This window comes from Onychostoma macrolepis, chromosome 05, assembly GCF_012432095.1.
Source record: "Onychostoma macrolepis isolate SWU-2019 chromosome 05, ASM1243209v1, whole genome shotgun sequence".
In the NCBI taxonomy this organism is placed as follows: Eukaryota; Metazoa; Chordata; class Actinopteri; order Cypriniformes; family Cyprinidae; genus Onychostoma; species Onychostoma macrolepis.
The window spans coordinates 36,409,558-36,420,054 of NC_081159.1; the positions used below are offsets into that span (position 1 = coordinate 36,409,558).

The 10,497-nt window shown below is 47.8% G+C and overlaps 1 non-coding gene across 1 annotated transcript; it reads left to right on the top strand.

The window, feature by feature from the left end:
• The first annotated feature begins 1,644 nt into the window (after window positions 1–1,644).
• Window positions 1,645–1,719, top strand: trnad-auc (transfer RNA aspartic acid (anticodon AUC)). Its single transcript has one exon. It is a non-coding gene; the product is annotated as a tRNA-Asp (tRNA).
• Window positions 1,720–10,497: the final 8,778 nt, after the last annotated feature.

Consider the following 10,497-nt stretch of genomic DNA (forward strand, 5'->3'; position numbering starts at 1 on the left):
ACAGACGTGTTGTATGATGTAGTCTTTAGGCAGGCAGTGGAGAGCTATACATAGCCCAGTATATTACAGCAACTCATCATACAGCAGCTTCAACACAAAAGATGTCTGAAAACAACAAACAAACAAAAACTATTTGTAGCTGATGTCATTATATTTCTCATATCAGTTCATAGTGTCTTTCCACTGTTTTTTGATTGTTTTCAGTGGTTGATAGCAGCTTATATACAGTTTGAAGCATCAAAAAATTACCACATAATCAAGCCCAGACATGAGCTATTAATGTGCTTATGAAAGATGTGTTTTGGGCCACTGATAGTAAAGACAAGCACATATTTGTAATTAACTGAATAAGTAAATAAATCTATGGATTTATTTAAAATGGATTTTTTCATTGCAGAATCACACGAAATGCTTTGTGTATCTCATGTTCCTGACTCGTGTGTATTATGGGGGCTGTCGTGGAAGGTCGCGGTTCGAGTCAGGTCCGGCAGGAATTGTCGGTGGGGAAGTTAATAACCAGCGCTTTCTCCACCTTCAATACCACGACTGAGGTGAGACCCTTGAGCAAGGCACCGAACCCCCAACTGCTCCCTGGGCGCCACAGCATTGGCTGCCCACTGCTCTTGGTGTGTGTTCACGGTGTGTGTGTGTTCACTACTGTGTGTGTGCACTTGGATGGGTTAAATGCAGAGCACAAATTCTGAGTATGGGTCACCATACTTGGCCACACTTCACTTTTCACTTTTCACTTTCATTATTTTACTGAATAGATCAGAGATCACCAAACCTACTCCTGGAGAGATACTGTCCTGCAGACTTGAGTTCCAACCCTGCTCCAACACACCTGCCTGTAATTATCAAGAAACCCTTGATTAATAAATATTACTGTTGGAGTCAAATTAAGAGTGTAGCCCTTTAATGAACCTGGGAGGAAGTAGATATCAGCGACACCATTTAATCACCATTTAGCATCACACATGTCAATACATGTTTTTTGACGGGAAGAAAGTTTCTAAATGTCACTTTTTATATCTTATTTGATATTAGTTGAAATACCATGATGCTGTGTGTTGTTCTTTCCATATTTTAGTTTTGATATCACATTTGGTATAAACATGAGCCAATCAGACAATGACTTTGAAGTGCAACTTCATATTCACCAATAACTTCAATCAAAATCAACAGGAACAACAAATCAGCAGCATTGTAAGTAAACCTTCCTTGTTACAACTCAAATGCTTGGCTGATAGAATAACGGCAGAATGGCATTTTGTAAGTCATAGATGCAAACTCGTCACCTTTCAGTGACAACTCACTTTTTTTGAGATCAAATAGGTCACCTATGAGATTTGCTTGGATCTAATGATAAATTGTTTTTATGGGTGGGGGGCCTTACAAGGGTACATTTGAACTTACAAGGGTAAATAAAGAACGTCCCAGGTTATGTATGTAACCATGGTTCCCCGAGGGAACAAGACACTGCATCAGAAAACGCTAGGGGAATGCCTTCAGCGATACCTTGATCTGAATCAAATGCGTAATCAATCCAAACGATGGGCGAGACGTCACAGGCAGGTGACGTAATGACCAGGAAGCTTAAAAGCAGGTTGGTGCAACCGGCGTTAGCTTCTAGGAATGAAGCAAGCTTTCCTGTAGCTCAAATAGTAGAGCATGGCGCTATCAACGCCAAGATCATGGGTTCGATTCCCAGGGAAAGCAAGAGCTGATAAATGCAATGTAACTTGAATGCAATGTAAGTCGCTTTGGATAAAAGCGTCTGCTAAAAGCATAAATGTAATGTAAATGTCTAGTAGGGATGCCAGAAGCAGTATGGCCCTGAGACGCAGCGTCTCGTTCCCTTGGGGAACCATGGTTACATGGTTACAACTCGAGCTGCATCGGAAAATGCTAGGGGAACGAGATGTCCACGCCACCAGACTTGCAAATCCCTGCCTAGTGTGGAAGTGCACAGCTATGGCAAGAGAACAGAAGAGCCAAGAGCCGCTCACAAATCTAGGTCATAGAACCTGACGAACGTGAGGGGCGTAGAACCTGCAGCATTGCAGATGTCCTGCATAGGCACACCGGCCTTGGAGGTCGCCACACTTCTAGTTGAGTGAACCTTGACCCCCAATGGTGATGGAAGATCAGAGGACTCAAGGCTGTGGAATAGCATCCTGATCCACCACTTACCATAAGCTTCTCTGGCCGGAGGCCTCAGCCTCAGCGTACTGTGGAGGAAAAGTGTAACGTGGCCGCCACGTAGAACTTTAGGGTCAACCCTGCGAAGAATTGGGCCTGCAGGAACTCCAGCACTGTACCAACCGGGCAGTTAACTGGGTCGAGCTGGCAGCTGCACCATGAAGTGAAGAGTCTCCTCTTCAGGGTGAACAGTTTCTTCATTGAGGAAGCTCTGGATTGGAGGATGATCTCAACAACCTCGGTTGAGAGACCGGAAGCTATGAGCTGTGCCCCCTCAAGGGCCACACCCACAGCTTCCACATCTCTGGGCGGGGGTGAAGGATCATGCTCTCCGCCTGTGAGAGGAGATCCCTCCAGCCGGGAATCTCCCATAGAGAGCCGTCGAGGAGAGAAATCAGGTCCGAGAACCATACTCGGCCCGACCAGAATGGGGATACTTAAGAATATCCTTATAATGTATTATAAATATGGGCTTCATAGAAAGTGTTACAGAGTTTGCCCTGGGACCACACAAGGATCTGGTGCGCCAGCCTGTTAAGGGGGAGGTGGTTGACGTAAGAGACCACCACTGTGTTGTCGGTGCGCACCAACACATGGTGATCTCTCAGGTCCGGGAGGAAGTGTTTCAGTGCTCGAAACACAGCCAGCATCTCAAAGGGGGAAGAACCGCAGAGTGGGCTTCCGAACCCCGAGAGAGCGCTAGATCTGGGGAATGCATGTGCTGCTCATAATGATATTCATTCACAATATGCTTGTGCATACAATATGCTTATGCAACTGCTTTACAAAAGCTCATCAACATCCTCCACGTCCACCTCCTCGGAAGACAGGCGGAACATCGAGCCCTCTCCCTTTTTCCCCAAACCACGGGGCGGGCTTCCGATCCCAGAGAGCTGGCGCTGGATCTGATGGGAAAGGAAGAAGATAGGGGCTCGCCCGTCTTTATTCCCACCACCTGATCTATCTGCGATTCCCACAAGCGCAGCTGCTGCTCTGCTTCGGCAAAAGCGGGGCCGGCACCACGAGGAATGCTGCTGAAGGCTCCCTCCTCAAAGAGCGCCTTCGGGGAGCGAAGCGTACACAGTGGAAGCTGCTCACAATGCAGGCAGTCGGCCCCCTCGAGAGACTTTGCTTCCAAGCAGACCACAAACTGTGTGTATCCCCGCTCGTGATGTAGCATGAGCAGGGAGGAACTCACAATCTGTACCGTGAACCTTTTGGATTTTTACATTAGATACGTTGTCCCCGAGATGATTAATTGAGGACTTTGATATTCGTCCATTTCTTTAAATATGAAATACCTATCTATTTATATGGCTCTTTTACAGCTCTAATAAAGGTTTTGATGGTACTGGTTGAATTTATGTACGTAGGCAGGTATCAATTAATGCTGTTGAATTGTAGATTAAGAATTGTATTCTGTTATTTTGCATAGCTTTATATGTTCTGTTTTTCTTTTCTTTCTTTTTTTTTCTTGATTGATATGTTATTGTTTTGGTTTATTTGTTGGGGTATTGTTATTATGATAATATTGTGTTGGGTCATGCGACCTTTGATCACCTGGAGGTATAAAGAGAGGCATATCAGTGTTGTTAATTTGTCTGATGCTTTCGCCGAGGCGGAGTGGCGGTTGCACTCGTGGGAATCACGGATGGATCAGGTGGAGGGAATGAAGACGGGCTAGCCCCTATCTTCTTCCTTTCCCATCAGATCCAATGCCCGCTCTCTGGGATCGGAAGCCCGCGCGGTTTCTTCCCCCACATAGAGAGGGCTCGACGCTCCGCCTGTCTTCCTCCTCTGAGGTGGACGTGAAGGACGTCGATGAGCTTTTTGTAAGCTGCAGTGTTTGCACAAGCATTGTTTGCACAAGCATATTGTGAACGAGGATATAGCAGCGTTCCTGCATAGAAACGGAATTCACGCTGTCAGCTCTAGTGAGATAAGGGGCTGATTGTGCTTCTCCCTGCCGTATGATCTCGCGATTCTGGTCCCACCGCTGCTGAGGCACGGCAGCGAGTGAGGTGAGATCGCGGGGATCGCACATGGATCTGGCGGATGGGTTGGAGACGGGTTCGGCCTGTCTCCACCTGCATTCCCCAGATCTAGCGCTCTCGCCCGGGACACCACATTACACGTTGCCCGTCTCTCCTCAGTGCCCTCAGGAGATCGGTCTGCCAACCCTGCCAGTGTTCCAGGGTGCAGCGGTCTCCAGCAAGCGCTTCTTTCAGTTACTTCCGCCCGGAAACATAGTGGAACTGAGAGGTTTGCCGCCCCTTCGGGGGTCTTTAGAGCAGCTAGAGCGGCAGTCCCCTGCCGGTCTTCTGCTTCAGGGTATCGAGCTAGCAACTCTAAGCACACCAGAGGCCAGTCTCGAGAGACTGGTTCCCTTAGTAGGCACCTGGCAGTGTGGGAGCCCCTGCCAAGCGTGCCTCATTGGGTCCTGCCTGAGCAGGCTCTGGTTCTATCAGTCTAGTCTCCTAAGAGATGATACAGGTCTGAGGACTGTCGTTCTCAATAAGAAGCTTCAGCTGAGGCAGTCCTGATGCCTATGGCTCAGGACTTCAGAGGGTGACCCCTACTGGGGTAGAGCAGCGTACACCGCATCACACGGTGCCCGTCTTTCCTCAGTGCCCTCAGGAGATCGGTCTGCCAACCCTGCCAGTGTTCCAGGTCACAGCAGTCTCCAGCGAGCGCTTCTCTCAGTTACTTCCGCCCGGAAACGTAGCGGAGCTGAGAGTCTCGCCACCTCTTCGGAGGTCTCTAGGGCGGCTAGTTTGGCCAGTGCGCCGCTTCAGGGCACCGATGTAGCCACTCTAGTTACACCAGAGATCAGTCTCGAGAGACTGATTCCCTTAGTAGACTACTTGGCTGCAGGGAAACTACTGCCAAATGTGTCTCAGCGGGTCCTGCACACGATAGAAGAGGCTATCGTATTCAGTCGGCTCTCCGCCGCGTTTCAGCGGGGTCATTCCTACTTTGGTCGGCCCCCGAGCAGGCTCTGGTAATGGAACAAGAAGTGAACACCCTTCTGAGGAAGGGAGTCCCTCCTCGCTAAAGAGAGTCTGGGTTCTACAGCCGGTACTTCATAATTCCAAGGAAGGATGGAGGGTTGCGTCCCTTTTTAGATCTTCGTCAGTGGAACTACTGTCCACCCTCGCCCGGAGCTGTGAAAGCTGTGGGTGTGGCCTCTGAGGGGGCACAGATTATAACTTCCGGTCTCTCAACCGAGGTTGTTGAGACCATCCTCTAATCCAGAGCTCCCTGAAAGAGGAAACAGTAATCCTTGAAATGGAAACTTTTCACTTCATGGTGCGGAGAGCACCGGCTTGACTTGACCAATTGGTACAGTTCTGGAGTTCCTGCAGGCTCGTTTCTCCACAGGGTTAACCCACTCCACCATTAAAGTTTACGTGGCGGCCATTGCGGCCTACCACACCCCTCTCGGTGGTCAGTCAATAGGTAGACACCCCCTAGTTGCATGTTTCCTCCAGAGGCTGAGGCCTCCGGCCAGCGGGCTTATGCTATGTGGTGGATCAGGATGCTATTACATATCCTCGAGTCCTCTGCTCTCCCCTCTTCTGGGGATCAAGACTCACTTCTTGGGAGTTGGCCTTCGGGATGCAGGCCCCGCCCACTTTAGCCACTCGTGGCCCCTTTTTCTCTTGCCTTAGTTGTGCTCTTCCACACCAGGCAGGGATTTGAAAGTCTGGCGGTGTGGGCATCTCGTTCCCATAGCATTTCCGACGCAGCTCGAGTTCCTGAAGGGGAATGTCTGAGGTTACGCATGTAACCATGGTTCCCCGAAGGGAATGAGATGCTGCGTCTCGGGGCCATACTTCCGGCATCCCTGCGAGCGGTTGCTTCACTCCTAGAATCTGACGCCGGTTCCACAGCACGTGCTTTTAAGCTTCCTGGTCGATTACGTCGCCCGCCCTTGACGTCTCGCCCATCCATTGGACAGATGACACATGTGATTCATCTGGAAGACGTTCTAATAGTGTTTCCAACACAGCGTCTCGTTCCCTTCGGGGAACCATGGTTACATGCGTAACCTGAGACGTTCTCTGCTCTCATCCAGGTTAAATTCTTAATGGCTAAGGCAGCATTGATTAATTATTAATTATTTTCTCCATCACACTTTGTTGGTGAAAATAATTACTACAAGACTGCTTTGTTAACCAGCAGGTTATGATGGTCAGACTGTGTATTTGTGGAGTGTTTTGAAAGTGCTGCCAAATGAAGATGTTTCAGGGAACCGCTCCACTCAGGATGGCGGCGCGAGTACATCGCGAGGCTCTGGGTCTCTCCAGATTTTGCAATTTTGCGGTATTTTTCTTACTCATCTCGGCCTGTTCGCAGAACAGTTGTGCCTTTACATCGTACACCCGTTGTGAGCTTTTGGATATCGGTTTGCAATTTCCGACACTTTTATGGACAATCTTCGACTCCTTCCTGAGATCGCTAGGACACCCGAGGCTATGCACCCTACCCGGCCGGGCGGAAGTGCTCGCAGGCAGCGCCGAGATCGTAAACAAAGGCGGGGAAGCGCGGAGGACTAAGAGCTAAGCTAAGGCTAACACCACACCGGCTCTCTTTACCCAGCATTTTCCTTGCCAATGTACGGTCGCTAGTGAACAAAATGGAGGAGATTCGACTCAGCATCACACACAGCAAGAAACTTTTGAACTGTAACGCCCTAATCTTCACGGAAACCTGGTTAAACAGCGGAATACCGGACACCGCTATTGAGCTAGCGGACGCCACACACCGGGCGGATAGAACATTAGATGGCTCGGTAAGACCAGAGGTGGTGGATTGTGCATTTACATTAACAAAGCTTGGTGCACAAACTCTGCTATTGTTGGGAGTCATTGTTCAGCTAACCTTGAGTTTCTCATGGTTAAATGTAGACCGCTTTATCTACCGCGGAGTTCACTTCCACCATTATAACTGCAGCCTATATTCCCCGGATGCTGATGCCAAGCTTGCTATGAAAGAACTTCACGCAGCCATCAGTAAACAACAGACTGATCACCCGGAAGCGGCTTTTATTGTTGCAGGTGACTTTAATCACTCAAACTTAAAGTCAGTGCTACCCAAGTTTCACCAGCATGTTTCCTGTCACACCAGAGGAAACAAAACCTTAGACCATGTTTACACAAACATGGCTGGAGCTTACGTTGCGACACCCCTCCCCACCTGGGACAGTCAGATCACCTTTCTTTGTTCCTCACCCCAAATATGCACCCCTCATCAACCGTGTGAAGCCATCAGTGAAGACCATCAAGGTGTGGCCTGCGGGGGCAGATTCCACACTCCAGGAAAGGTTTCTACACACAGACTGGAGTATGTTTGCTTCTCAAGCCACCAGTGGCGCTCACACAGACATTGACTCTTACACCTCCTCTGTATTGGATCATATCAATATCACCATTGACAGTGTTACAACCCAGAAACAGATCACCACATATCCAAATCAGAAGCCTTGATGAACAAGGAAGTGCGACTCCTGTTGAAGTCACGCAACACTGCCTTCAGATCAGGAGATGCACAAGCCTACAGCACATCCAGAGCAAACCTGAAGAGGGGCATCAAAAAGGCCAAGCACTGCTACAAGCTAAAGATAGAGGGACACTTTTCCAACTCTGACCCTCGACGCATGTGGCAGGGCATTCAGGCCATCAGTGACTACAAACCCACCCACTCCACCCCCGCAGCCACTGATGTCAACTTCCTGAACGAGCTAAATTACTTTTATGCTCGCTTTGAAAGAGACAACAGAGAAACTGCCACCAAGCTCAATCCCTCAGCTGACCACCCACCAATCATACTCTCCTCCACAGATGTCTGCAAGGAACTGAGCCGGATCAGCGCACAAGGCTGCTGGACCAGACAACATCCCTGGTCGTGTTCTCAGGGCATGTGCGGAGCAGCTCGCTGGGGTTTTACAGACATTTTCAACCTGTCTCTTGCCCAAGCAGCCGTACCAACATGCTTTAAATGCACTTCCATTGTGCCAGTGCCAAAACACTCTAGTCCGAGGTGCCCTAATGACTACCGCCCTGTAGCACTCACACCCATCGTCATGAAGTGCTTTGAGCGGCTGGTCCTGGAACACCTAAAAGACTCTCTACCATCCACATTGGACTCACACCAGTTTGCCTACCGTAGCAATAGGAGCACAGAGGACGCAGTTTCCATGGCACTGCACTCTGTGCTCACTCACCTGGACAATAAGAACACTTATGCACGTATGCTGTTTGTTGACTTCAGCTCAGCATTCAACACTGTCATCCCAACCAAGTTAATAGCCAAACTTGGAGACCTGGGCATCAATACCTCAATGTGTAACTGGATTTTGGACTTCCTGACCAACAGACCCCAGAATGTTCGATCAGGATTCACCTGCTCCACATCCATCACACTTAACACTGGTGTACCACAGGGCTGTGTGCTAAGCCCGTTTCTCTACTCCCTCTTCACCTCCGACTGCAAGCCTGTGTATGGATCTAATTCCATCGTCAAGTTTGCAGACGACACCACGGTGATTGGCCTCATCAGTAACAACGATGAGACTGCCTATAGGGAGGAGATCCAGCACCTGGCCACATGGTGCACTGAAAATAACCTGCTCCTCAACACCACCAAAACGAAGGAGCTCATCGTGGACTTCAGGAAGGAGTCAAGAGGCACACACGACACCATCCACATCAATGGAATGGCTGTTGAGCGTGTCTCCAGTTTCAAGTTCCTGGGGATCCACATCTCGGCGGACATGTTGTGGAAAACCAACACCTCCAGCCTGGTCAAGAAGGCTCACCAGCGCCTCTTCTTTCTGAGGACACTGAGGAAGAATCAGCTCTCCTCTGCTATCCTGGTGAACTTCTATCGCTGCGCAATAGAAAGCATCCTGACCAACTGTGTCACAGTATGGTATGGGAGCTGCTCTGTTGCGGAGCGCAAGGCACTGCAGCGGTGGTGAAAACTGCCCAGCGCATCACAGGGACTCCACTACCTGCCATCGAACACATCCAGAGGAAACGCTGTCTGCATCGAGCTCGCAGCATCCTTAAGGACTCCTCTCACCCAGCCCACAGACTGTTTTCTCTCCTGCCCTCCGGCAGGCGTTTCAGGTGCCTCCGGACCAGGACCAGCAGACTAAAGAACAGTTTCTTCCCCAGAGCTGTCTCTTTACTGAACTCTACCCCGTTGATCCACTTCCTCATATATTATTAACTCTTCTCTCCTACCTCACATCTGCCTTATTTGCACTACTGAATGTAAATTTTTATTACAGTAACAACTGTTTACTTTTGTATCTTGCACTACCATACCTAAATTGGACTATGCTCATTTGCACTGCCGACTGTTGTTACATTATCAATGCTTACATTAATATTTTGCACCGTATGTCTAATTGTAATATGCAATCACTTCCACTGCACTTTTACACCTTGTTTATAGTAACAGTCATCTGTATATATATTATATTGATAGTACATATCACCTGTAAATTCTGCCTATAGTAATAGCCATCTGTATATTTATTCACTATACATTCTGTATATTTATTCACTATACATATTCACCTGTAAATTCTGTATATTTATTCACTATACATATTCACTTGTAATTTCTGTATATTTATTCACTATACATATTCACCTGTAAATTCTGTTTATATTAATAACCATCTTTCTATATATATTTATACATATACTCAGTACATATCCTTGTCCTGCACTTATTCAACCATTGTATATACTGCACTTGCTACTATTGCACTTCTGGTTAGACCTAAACTGCATTTCGTTGCCCTGTACCTGTACTTGTGTAATGACAATAAAGTTGAATCTAATCTAATCTAATCTAATCTCAGGCACGGAACACTGAAAATTAGCACTGTCCCTTTGTGTCTGATTACCCTATCCTAAGACCAATGCTATGAGAACATCAAATACAGCGAGCCGTGGAACTTCTGCTGAATTTCACAATTTAATTCATAATAGTGTATGTGGCTGGAATACATGAATTTTGCCCAGATCTTTGTTCTGAATTACAGTCTGGAGAAGGTGACACCAGTTGCCGAAAGTCAGAGCCATATTAGTCTGCAGATTTGATAGTTCACTCAAAAATTTAAATTCTGTCATCATTTACTCACCCTCATGTCATTTCAAATCTGTAGCTTTTTTTTGTTTTGTTTTGCAGATATAAGAAAAATATCTCAAATTATATTCTTTAATATTCCACTGATCCACAGCAGAATACAGGTCATACAAGTGAGTGAGTATTCAC